This window comes from Lepisma saccharinum, chromosome 22 (assembly GCF_977018435.1).
Source record: "Lepisma saccharinum chromosome 22, izLepSacc3.1, whole genome shotgun sequence".
Lineage (NCBI taxonomy): Eukaryota > Metazoa > Arthropoda > Insecta > Zygentoma > Lepismatidae > Lepisma > Lepisma saccharinum.
In genome coordinates, this window is record NC_139250.1 from 33259176 (window position 1) to 33272801 (window position 13626).

At 37.5% G+C, this 13626-nt stretch overlaps 2 protein-coding genes across 3 annotated transcripts in view; one reads left to right on the forward strand and one right to left on the reverse strand.

Moving 5' to 3' along the window:
* LOC146004746 (15-hydroxyprostaglandin dehydrogenase [NAD(+)]-like) overlaps positions 1–13626 on the reverse strand; it is a 224800-nt gene that overhangs the window by 102894 nt on the left and 108280 nt on the right. The window lies entirely within an intron of this gene.
* LOC146004808 (UNC93-like protein) overlaps positions 3578–13626 on the forward strand; it is a 113679-nt gene continuing 103630 nt past the window's right edge. The window contains exon 1 of the mRNA XM_083143834.1: positions 3578–3659. The gene's annotated coding sequence lies outside the window, so the exon portion shown is untranslated. The remainder of the gene's footprint in view (positions 3660–13626) is intronic.

The window sequence follows — 13626 nt, forward strand, 5'->3', positions numbered from 1 at the left end:
TGATCACCATCCTCATCACGAAACACCAACATTCGTCCACACGTCCGTATTATTTGCTCACCTAACAGGTGTGATACCAGTTTAATGTATACACACTTACGAAAATGGTCAATGTCAATGCTTAGAACCTGGTCTTCGGTGAGAGCCAGCGTTTCACTAATCCAACGGTGCAACTTCACTGACGTGGGTCTCTTTTGAGCACTCGAAAAATACAATTTTAACGTGTTAACACGACGTGTTTCCATTATACAACAGTCCGAATTACTTCTATTTGACTCGTAACTAGTATTCCTTCCTACTCACCAGGACACGGCCTCGTTCGAACCAAGCTGCAAGCGCCACGCGAGACGATGTTGCTCGTACGGCTGCTTCCGCGAGACTCGACCACTCGGTCACAGGGTCGGGCCCATCAAGATAATGGAAGAAATGGTAGGATATAAGAGAGAGGAATAATTAAAGAAGCAAGATACACGAAGAGAGAGAGAGAGAGAGAGAGAGAGAGAGAGAGAAAGAGAGAGAAAGAGAAAGAGAGAGAGAGAGAGAGAGAGAAAGAGAGTGAGAGAGAGGAATGGGGAAGGGGGACAGAAAACGGGAGGAAACACTAAGGAAAAGAATTGATCAAGTACAGAATCGCGAACAAAAATAATACAGTAAAACATCGTTAATCCGGATCCCGATAAGCCGGACTTTGCTTAATCCGGACAGGCTAAAAGCAAAAGGGGAAGAAAAAGCAGAAAGATTTCGGAAGAAGCCGCATTGACACAGGAATACCCTCGTACTGCATTGTATGTATAGTATTGCTTTACATTTTACTGTACTGTATAGTGTATTTACGCCTATGCCTTTTAAAAACACCATAATAAACGTGTTTTGTTGCTATAAACGGAGATTTATTGCACTTTCTACTGAACTTTTAGGTTATTTCAGTTAATCCGGACTTTCGTTAAACCGGTCAACTTATCCCCGCAATTAGTCCGGATTAACGACGCTTTACTGTATTGGCAAGGTGAAAAGGAGAAGAGGTACAAATAAAAGGGAAACAGAAAGGCTATTTACTTATTTCGGAGGGGCTTGAAGCAAACCCCTTTACTCAAACTTTAATAGATCATTCTATGGTTTCTCTTTATCAATTAGGTGCTTCATGGATACTCGGGCATCCATATTACTTCATATATTAATCACATATTTATTGCCTTGTAATCAAGGGGTCCCGGGTTCGATAATCGGTGGAGACACATAGTGGTTCGGATCCCACTTTAAACTGTAGACGATGATGCGATATACATGGTGGACCAAAAGTCGCAATAGCTACAGAGGAAAATAAAATTGTGTTTTTAAGTTTCCATATTTATTTATTTATTAACCTTTTGAGTCCCAAGGCCATTTTCACAAGTAAGCCTCTCGGTCCCGAGTCGATTTTGAGCAAAATGCAGAGTTTCAATTAAATGAGTGTAGATCGGAGACTAATTGCCCTAGAGAGATGAGTGATATACCGTTGTACGCGGAATGAACCAGAGATTCAGACTATATGAAATTTAGGCAAATTTGGCGTATATGTGGAGGAGGAAATGGGGAAATCCCCTGAAAATACTTTTTTTTAAAAAAAAATGGGGTTTCGCCCCCCCGCCCCCCGAAAAAAGGATATGAAAAGTTCAAAATGCACATAGAAATTATCGCTGGCATGTAAGGAACACAAAAATATTTGCATTATTATTATATGACCAATGTAACTTCAATTGTACATCCCAAAAAGGAATGGTCGGCACGCCACTGATTCAAGCTTCAAAATGCAGCGGTACTTTGAAATGACTTTAGCTCAGAGACTATTTGCCCTGGAGATATGAACTATATACCGTTGTACGCAGAATGAATCACAGATTCAGACGATATATAATTTATGCACCTTCATCGTATAAATGGAGGGGGAAAGGGGGAAATCCCCTGAAAATACTTTTTATTTAAAAAAATGGTGTTTCGCCCCCACCGCCCCCCCCGAAAAAAGGATATGACAGGTTCAAAATGCACATAGAAATTATCGCTGGCATGTAAGAAACACAAAAATATTTGCATCATTGTCGTATGACCAATGTAACGCGAGTTGTACCTCCAAAAGGAATGGTGGGCACGCCACTGATTCAAGCTTCAAAATGTAGCGGTACCTTGAAATGACTATAGCTCAGAAACTAAATGCCCTAGAGATATGAAAGACATACCGTTGTACGCAGAATGAATCACAGATTCAGACGATATATAATTTATGCACATTCGGCGTACATATGGAGGGGGAAAAGGGGGAAATCCCCTCAAAAATACTTTTCTTAAAAAAATGGCGTTTTCCCCCGCCCCCCAAAAAATAATTCAAAATGCACAAAATGCAAAATTTATGCAAATTTGGCGTATATATGGAGGGGGAAGGAAGAAAACCCCCAAAAATTATTTTTAAAAATTGTTGAAATGTTTGAAATTTATATTTTCCCTTGAAAACAGAAGTCCCTTTTCCCGCCTTTTCACCTCCATTTTCATGAAGAAAAAAAAAATGCAAGAAACATTTCTGTTAAATACATGTGTTAGGAACAATATAAAAAAAAAATCGAAATTCTAGCCAAAAATAGAAAAGTTATAACGTAAAAACTACGACCTTGACCCAGCGTCTCGATCGAGACGCTTGGGACCTTGAGGGTTACAGTTGGGTATCTCGTTCGAGACGCTTGGGATCCAAAAGGTTAATGTGTTCTTTTCTAATGCGTGCTCATCAAGAGTGGGAGAAACGTATTGCAAACCAATGGTGACCACGTAGAGCATATTATATGAATACATTGTTTCTTGTCACAACATATGTATTTTTGCTATGTATTGCGACGTTTGGTCCACCCTGTATATATGACATTGTTTTCTCACACCTGAGAAATGATACATTTGTTACAGTAGTAACTTTTTCCTGGTTAGAGATAGGTTGAAGAAACCTTCACCATTGCATTTCTCGTGAAATTATAGCCTGATTTGATTCTACATAGTTTGACTGCCACGCGGGATACGTGGGATGACGCATCGAAGGTCGGAATTTTTCCTACTTTGTGGGGCCCTACCGCCATATACCATAAATATGCTTTCATGGCACCGGGAACTTTACCTTTACCTGTACATATTGTATTCGTCCTGTACCCCTGATTAACTACTTTTTATTTTTACATACGCACACCTATACGAACCCTCTACTATGTCAATGGCTGGGGTCCCCCTAAAGGCTTACTTGTCTCCGCCCCCCCCCGCACTGCGGGGTTTTGCGGCTTGTAGATCCTGCACTGGAGGGCTCTCTACATTAATCGGGCTGTGGTATTTTTCAACGTGGAAAATAACCCCCCCCCCTACCTCGACCACTTCTTACAGTCATCCCATGTGTTTATATCTTACCAATGACTTCAAACATCTGATAAATAAAATAAGGAATGTGTGACACAATTGTACACAAGTACTTTATCTGAAGGTAAGTATTGTGACTGATAGTTGTGACGTATTGTGTGTCAGAAGAAACAAGGTGAACACGTTGCAGAAGTGGACAATGGGTGAAGAGTTACACTAGTGCTTTAAGTTGGTGTGTACGAGTGTAGGTGAGGCTACACTGATTTATCACATTTACAGAGACATCAAGGAACTTAAAGGTAATGTTCGCTTAAGCAGAGAGTTGGAATCATAACAATAAACAGAATCATAAGCGTTTATGCGAGGAAAGTTCAGAAGAACTTTACAGAAATTTAGTAAAACGAAAGTACGTATTTTTATTTTATTTTCTTAAATGGAAAGTTGGCCATGTGACATATCAAAATGGGCTAGAATTTCACGAGGAACAAAGTGGTGGGTTTGTTTTTATTATAGATGTAACCATTATTACGTAATTGGTTGCCTTCTCAAAGTTCACTGACTGTTTATCTTTCACCTTCGGATATTGGAACAATGAAGACAACAGAACATTCGAATTGGAACTTTAAATGACAATCATTCATTTCGTCAGTTTATCATTCATCGTAATTGTCGCTAATAACCAAAGAGGCAGAAAGACGAAGCCATTACGTCAGGATTATTACAATTACGATAAAACTGAACACATCATCATGTTTCTCGTCAAATTATAGCCTATTTTTATATATCACATGACTACCTTTCCATTTAAGTAAATAAGGTGGCTTTCAAGATGGTGGCCATCTTGTTAGTATGGCCTACATGGTTTTACCCAAGGTTATTAGAAGTATAGGTTGGGCCAATCCGTTGTTTACTCGTGATGACGAAACGACGGTAAGAAGTGAATTTATCAATGAAATGAATTCCAAATCTATGCGCTAGTGTTGCACTATGCAGATAGGAAAACCATACCAGAAACTGAACACACGAAATCGAGTACACAAATGAGCATTTCCACCCATTTACATTTTGTGGCTTTAGACAAATTGAAAATAAATATCGATAGGTAGTTATTATTATGCGGGACAGAATATTATTGATCGGAACGGGATTTTTTTAAAATCCCGTCATTCGGGACGGGAAATATTTGCAATTTCTCGACTAGTCGGGAAATTTTCGGGACGGGAAATTTCCGAAATTTTCCGACGCTCTGGAAATTTCAAATTCTACACGTCATTTTCACCTTAAGTGATTGTCTTTGTATTTCTGGAATGAAAACTAACAATTTCCGATAAGTTCCAGGCACTTGCAATGTAGAAAAGAAAAGAATTAATACCGTATTGAAATGACCATTCGGTATTTCCCGACTGTTCGGGATCCAGAAAAGTAGGGAAGTCATTTGCTGAAGTCGGGATCGGGACAGAATTTTCCAATCCCGGTCCCGACTTTTCTAGATACCGCACACCACTTGTTATTATTATTTATTACAAGATACATCTTCCAAGTACGTTGAACATAATGTACTGTGTATACCAGAAAAGAAAAGTTCAAATGAGCATTTATGTACGCTATATTTACACTAGGCTATGCACTTGTATTTTTTTCTTCAGTGCACAACATGTTTCCGCGAATATATCAAAGTCTGCCTAACATGAAATGTAATATTGTACAACTTTGCTTTCACGCAAACTTGGCATAAAGTAATATTTCATTCTCACAGGCAGTGGCGTGCCCAAGGGTAAGTTGGTGGGGGTTATAACCCTTCCCGTTGGCCCAGTATTCCTAAAAAGAAAGAACGTCAAATGTAGGAGAAGATGGCAAAATGAGGGATGACTACCAAAAATAGTGTACGTAACCCCTCCCTTTCGAAAATCCTGGGAACGCCACTGCAGTCTCAGGTCAACATGCAAGGGCAGATTTTTCCCACCTTTCGATGTGTAGTCTTTAATTTCTGCAGTAGAAACCAAGTGTGGCTTCTTACCGATGTGTAAAATGATTAATACAACTTTCGTGTCGGTATTTTATAAGCACAACATATACACGAAGTTTTGTTCAAAGCTAAGTTGCGTTACTGCGAAACCGTAATTAGATTTTGATCAGCTGTAGGAGTTTAGCTTAATGGTTTAATTTTTGCTTTGTAACTTGGCCATAAAGCAGAATTGAGTTGCAGAAGTATTGTATTTTTTAATATCGCTTATACGTTCTATGAAATAAATGTTAATGTGTCTGTAATGATCTTACATAGTAGTATACATTTTTAAGAATACTTCAGTGAATTGAACACGTTGCCACAAATATTTAAAATACTATTACTAATTTGTATAATACATTTGAAACTTGTGCTCTATAGAATCCTTCAAAATGTCACCAGTATTTTTTTCATACAATCAAAAGAACATCACGTTATGAATCTCCTGCATGTGATTGCAGAGTAATCAAACGAACGCCAAATTATCTATTCTTCCATTGCACGTTAAGGAACAAACACAGACACGCCCTTTTTTTAACAGACTACACAGAGCCAAGATACCATTTCCTGTATCATACACTCCCTGTTATCGTCTCCCCACCCCCTCGTACAATGTGGATACTATATAGTTTTGCACGCCAGATTGGTATTTAATTTTAAAATTTGTGTGTATATGCAAGTTTGTGATCAGTGTTACAGGTCAGTGAAGTGAAGTATAGTATTGCGATATCTATATGACCACAGCTACTACTACGAATTCAATTCTATGGTACTCCTCCACAATTCCCAGTGTTGTACACCTTCTTGACCAAGACTGCCACTTACCCGGCGGTGAGGGTCACGAAGGAGAAGAATTACAAACGCTGTCTTGACTTTTTTATAATTTTTTAATCAGCACTATATGCCTTAACTTTGTTGAGATGTCAAATGGGAGAGGTCTATGATGCGCTCCTTCAAATAATTGGCGACAATAAAACTGTCCAAATGGTCGCACATGAGGCTCGGTGTATTGCAAAGTAGTTGTGTGGCTTTACATTTATTTGCTCACTAGTTATATGGTACGTATGACTTCTTATTCCACGTAATGTAATGAGCAAATGCCTTCAAAATATTAATGTAAGTTGATGAGATTTAGTAAATCATTTAATGAAGCGACTAATCACAAAGGACATAATCAGCTTAGATCCTATTACTTCTTCATGGTATGTGACGTAAAGTTCCCGCCCAACCGTTTGACGGCGTTAGTGGCTATCACATCTCCTTTTCCACAGCCTGTAGTACACATCCTCATCTAGACATTGTTCTTGTTCTGGTGTTTAATATCTGCATACTGCAACACTGTCGTTTTGTCACTTCACGTGACTTTACATTGAAGTGATGGATTCACTTGGCCGGTCACACGTCATCGCAAGCAAAAACTTCAACCGTTACCACGGTTTTGGGCCAGGGCTGGTTTTACCTCTCACCCACATCATGATTTCAGATTTGATAAACAACCCTTGTTACGTACCTTTCAATCAGATCAGGAATTTACCCTTCGCTCATCTTGTCGTTGTCAAAATACTCCAGCGATCACAAGGCGTGCGAATGAAAAATTACTATTTCACCTTAATGTAAGGTATATTTTTGAAATCAAACACTTAACCGCAATCAAATAAACTTTAAACTACATATTACAATTATTTTCGACATTTTTCTGTCACTATTAACACGTTGCTATCGTAATTTTATGCTTGTGTTGATAAATCTATCAGTTTGTTAAATGTTGCCAGGTCCTGTTACATCAAGAGTAGTTAATCTGTCCATCTGACACTAGTTGTCTATGACATCATAAATATTTGCCAATTAAAAAGTGAAGAAACATCACATTTCAACTAAACAACAAAGAATCACAGTGTAATGTCCAGGGCATTACACCCTTAAAGAAACCTTAAGTACGGTCATAGCAGAAGATTATGGAAGCGATGGTTGAAAGCAGAAGTGGAGAGGAATATCAATAAAGAAAGAAATGAATCAAGTGTAAGATGAAAGAAAATAGGTTAAAGTAAAACTCCCAGCACAGCATAGGCAGAGAAGAGCTGTTTATTCGCGACCTATGTATAAATAAATAAAAAGAACAATGATAAATTGTAAGCGCAATTGTGACAGTATAATCCTTACATACTTGATGTCATTCTGATGTGCAAATCTAGACATGGCAAAACACTAGAATATAATTGATGAGTATAATTGTTACTATGTGTAATGGAAGCCAAGGAGGCCGATACGTAGTAATGTGTAATATGTAGTCAACGTTATTCGATCTCACCCTTTGGAACCCAACAAAATGGTTAATTCTTCAATTTTCCCATTATTTGGATTTCCTTTCCTCATTTCTGGTATTCTGACTTCCTTTCTATTTTTTTACCATTTCTGTATCTTACAAACAATTTCTTCTTTCTTACTTTTTCTCTTGTTGTTCTTTTACTCCTTTTCTTTTCTGTATTCTGTCTCAGTTTCATCTTTAATCTCTCTCTCTCTTAACTCTCTATGGAGCCTATTTATCTTTATTCTGTCGCTCTCCAATCACTCACTTTTTTTTTTAGTTTTGTCCTTTTTTCTCTCTCACGATCGCACAGTGTAACGTTTTTATTTATCCTCTTTCTTATTTATCTTCTGTCTTCTATATTTATTTTCTTTCTCCACGGTTCATTTATTTATTTTCTTTCCTAATTGTTCTTTGATTTCTATTCTTTATCCTTCTATTTTCTATTATTTTCCCTATCTCCCTGTACTGTTCTTTTATTTCTCTTATCTCTCTCCCTTTACTGTTCTTTTATATTTTTACTCTCCTCATTGTTTATTTGTCTTTTCTGTCCCTTTATTTTTAATTTATTTTCTCTTCTCTTTCCCTCTAATATTTCCTTATGTCTCTTCCTTCTCTATTGTTCTTTTATTTTTCTTCTCCTTCCATTGCTTTTATATCTCTTCTCTTCCTCTATATTTCTGTTATTCTCTCTCTCTCTCTTTTCTCTATTGTTCTTCTATTGTTTTGGATTCTTGAGGGTTTAGATGCGTTCCTCGCTTCCTCACTTCTGATCGATGAAGCAACCTGGGAAACCAAGATCTTCTTTACGCTTCATAGTTGTTTTGCAAAGTGAATGATTCCTTCTTCATCTTTATAATAACTCTTTCTGCCAACATGACATTCCAGTTCCATGCGTTAGATGTAATTGATTGAGAAGGTGTCGATACGATAAAAGCTCTTGAGCTTCCAATCTTTCAGATCAGAGGAAGATAGACAGTTCAGTGCTTCAACGAGCCACTAGGTCAGAGATAAGAACGGCTTCTAATTGCGAGGGCTATGATAACATGACCCACTGCCCTGATTAATAAGTAGTGTAATAGATGATACAACCAGCACAGGAAAGTATGAACCCCCCTCAGGCAGATTTGCCTACACTTAAAACTTGCTCAACATGCCCATATGAGCTTTTTGCTCAAGTGTGGAACCCCGTCTAATCCAAGATTTTTGTAAAAATGCCCTCGGGAATTTCCTGAGAAAGTATGACCCCCCTCAGATTGATTTGCCTACACTTATAAAAGGCACTTCTGTGAGATTGTTGTCCTTAAACCTGTCAAAAATATGCCCCTCTTGATATTTTTTTTGGCCACACCTAAAACTATGCCAAACGTATTAACACATACACACACACACACACCCACACCTACCTACACCCACCCACATACACCCACATACACCCACACCCACCCACATACACCCACACCCACCTACACCCACCCACATACACCCACATACACCCACACCCACCCACACCCACCCACATACACCCACATACACACGCACACCCACCCACATACACCCACATACACCCACACACACCCACATACACACGCACACACACCCACATCCACCCACATACACACCCACACCTACCCACACCCACCCACATACACACCCACACCCACCCACACACACCCACACCCACCCACATACACAACCACACACACCCACACCCACCCACACATATTTACTTCCGGTCCACTTGTGGCCTATTTCTGGTTTATTTATATTGCATCATGTTTTGCAACAAATTATTACCCAATATTATGCTTAGGCATGTGTTGTTTTCTGATTGGTTGGTTATGACATAAAGTGATGATGTGTTATATTCTGATTGGCTTATTGTTTCAGATATTTTCAATGCGGTCCGTGCTTAGGGTATATAAAGAGATTTTGCATTGCATATCAGCCAGTATTGTGAGAGTTGTTGAAGAGTAAGGGTGTGTTGTTCCAGTGCTGCTCATATTTTTTAAACACAAAAATATTGCAGATTTGTATAAATTGAATTACAAATCTATTTGATTTAATATACAGAATTTTTAACAACCTGTCATAGGTTTATTAAGTATAAAATTTTGATTTGGACCCCAAGAAATTTTATATAAATACCAAAGTCAAAAATATTAACACACATACATACATACACACATACACTAAATATACAAATCACACTGCTGAACCCAACTGATATTTTTTATTAAGCATAGAATTTTGATTTGGACCCCAGGAAATCTTATATAATAAACAACAACAAAAATGCCAAATCAAAAATATTGTAATCAATGCAATAAGAATATATCCAGCCCCAATTGGGCTAAGCATCAAAAGATTTGTAATCCAGACAAATGCAGAACTCCCACAAAAATATGCCCTAAATGCCATAGAGAATATAGCATGCAATACTTCACATATACACATAAAGGTACTTGTTCTGCACAGTTATCAATATTGCCCCCACAACCATCTACATCTGGTCTGAAAAGGAAGCATGAAACACCTGTTAATGCTGGACCAGCAAAGCAGCCACGCTATGAACCCATCCATAGCAGTTTTAATGGCCAATTAAGGGATCACCGGTTTGTATCAGAGCCAAGATGTGGTATTAAGAATTTTTTGAACAGTGTAAATCCTGATGTGCATGCAATTCTAAATGCACAAAATGGGTCTTATAAGCTGTCCCTCAAATTGTTTACACAATATAAGAAGCCAAATGGCACAAAATTTACACAGCCCCACATAACAGAAACTGTACCTGTATACTCAAATACAAATTCAGACAAAATAATAAGCAGTTTGATAGATCAATTGAATATTAAACACTCTGAATTTGCAGCAAAAGAGTCTGGATGGAGCCTATGCGGATCTCCACACAAGTTATATGTTAATATTTCTGAATTCAACCCATTACAAGGTTCCACTTATGTGCCATTACCTGCCAATATCAAAAACAAAACAGCGGTGGTTAATATAAAAAATAATGACGAGAAATGCTTTTTGTGGTGTATTTTAGCTGCTTTGTATCCAGTTTCAAGGAATCCTGATAGAATAACTTATTATAAACAGCATGAAAATGATTTTGATGAGGCAATGGAGGGTTTAGAATATCCAATGCTTGTTCAGAATATTGATAAATTTGAAAAAAAGGCCAGGCACATCAATGGCAAACAATTATCTATTAACGTATTTACTTGTTCTACTGGCCGTGACAATTGCTTGATAGATCCTCTCAGAATCAGTACACTTGATGATGAATCTGCTATTCCGATTGATCTGCTCTTAATTAAAGGGGATGATACACACCATTATACTCTGATACATAATCTTGAAGCTTTAGTCAGAACACAACTAGACAAAACTCATAGAATATTCAAGTTGTGCAGAAGATGTTTGTCTGTATTTGATGGTCAAAAAATGGTGAAAGGGGTTCGGGAAGAGAATGCAGAAATTGCTAAAAACAAGTTAATTGAGCATCTGAAATACTGTGGGAATCATAAACCTGTTCATATGCTTATGCCTAGCCCAAATGAAAATGCAAAATTCAAAAAGTTTGAAGCCCTGTTGGAACACACAGCATATATAGTCTGTGATTTTGAATCAAACCTCAAACCTCTTGCATTCTGTAGCCCAGATCCTGATCAATCTTCAATTACACCATACCAGTTACATAAACCTTCCAGCTTTTATTATGTGGTTGTACAGGGTGGTGTGGTTAGTAAAGAATATTTATACATGGGAGCAGATGCCATCAAAAAATTTGCAGATAGAATAGAAAATGAGTGCCATGACATAGCATCTAATATTTTATTAAAATCAAAACCCATGTTGCCTTTAACAGAGAAGCAGATTGAAGATTTCAACAATGCAGAAAAATGCCCGGTATGTGATTCGGAATTTTCAGATGCAAATATCAAGGTGAAACACCATTCTCATAGAGATGGTAAATTCTTAATGGCCCTGTGTAATAGCTGCAATATTATGATCCAGAGACCAAAATTTGTCCCTATATTTTGCCATGGAGCATCCAATTATGATTTCCATCATTTGATCAGGTACGAGGGTTTTGACAAGCAGAATTTAAATATTTTAGCAGAAAATGATGAGAAATATATTGCCATTAGAAAAATAATTAAAGTTAATGGTGTTTCTATTCACTTAAGATTTCTTGATTCATACAGAATTTTATCGGCTAGCCTGGCTACACTGGCCACTCAATTATCTGATGATCAATTCAAAATCACATGTGCTTTGTTTCCAAATCAGGACCTGAAATTAATTAGGCGGAAGGGTGTATATCCATATGATTATGTTACAGATTTTTCTAAATTTGATGAGTGTTCTCTGCCACCACAACAAGAGTTTTACAGCAAAATCAGAGCATCTGGAATCACTGATGAAGATTATCACCATGCCCAGTTGATGTGGAACAATTTAAAATGCCAGACATTTGGTGATTATCACAAGGCTTATTTAAAACTTGATGTGACCCTCTTAGCTGATATACTGCAGGCATTCAGAAAATCTTCCATGGAAAATTATGAGCTGGATCCAATGTATTTTTACAGTGCTCCGGGCCTAGCATGGTCTGCAATGTTTTTAAACACTAAAATGCAATTGGATCTGATCCAGGATCAAGACATGTATCTGTTTATGGAACAATGTATAAGAGGAGGCATGGTGCAATGTTCTCAGAGATATGCCAGAGCAAATAACAAATATATTCCTGATTATGATCCAGCACTGCCTTCAAATTATATACTGTATGTAGATGCAAACAGCCTCTATGGTTATGCTATGATGGATAAATTGCCATATGCAGGGCTTGAATGGGTTGAAGATTTTAACATTGAGGATCTTAAGAATTTTGATGACAGTAATTATGGCCTGTTCTTAGAGGTTGATCTGACAATTCCAGATAATTTACACAACATATTTTCTGATCTGCCCCCAATTCCCGAGGTTAAGTGTTCACCTGGCTCTAAACAGAAGAAATTGATGATGACTCTAGAGCCGAAACAGGATTATGTTATATATTACAAAAACCTCCAGTTCCTGATGAATCATGGTATTCAAGTGACCAAAATTGGCAAAGTCTTAAGGTTCAGGCACTCAAGATGGTTGAAGCCATATATTGTTACAAACACAGAGCTTCGAACATCTGCAATGAGCCAATTTGATAAGACCCTGTTTAAATTGATGGTCAATTCTGTGTATGGCAAAACAATTGAAAATGTCAGAAAACATATTGACGTTAAAATAATTACTGACCCCAGCCGGAGCAAAAAATTGATTGCAAAGCCTAATTTCAATTATAGAAGAATTTATGATGAAAATATGGCACTCTTCAACATGAAAAAAACAAATATTAAATTTGATAAGCCTATTTATGTAGGGGCTGTGATATTGGAATTGGCCAAATTACACATGTTAAAATTGTATTATGATGTGTTGAAGCCTTTTTATAAGGATCGTGTAAAACTGATGTACATGGACACAGATAGTTTTGTTCTTGATATTCAAACAGAAGATGTTTATCAAGATATAACACAGCCTGAATTGTTTAAATATTTTGATACCACTGAACATTCAAAAATTAAACACCACAACAAAAAGGTGCCTGGCAAGTTAAAAGATGAGACACTTGGTGATGTTATTGTGGCATTTGCTGGGTTAAGAGCCAAGATGTACAGCTTTGAAACATGTAGTGGTGTTGTTGCCAAAAAGGCCAAGGGCATTGGCAGAGTAACTGTGGACAAAGAGCTTGAATTTGAAGATTACAAAAATTGCCTCAAATCATGTAGCACAATCAGAACATCAGAATCCAGAATTCAGAGTGTGGATCACTTATTGACTAGCAATATTGTAAGAAAAGTGGCTCTGGACCCACATGATGATAAGAGATGTATTTTATCATGTGGCA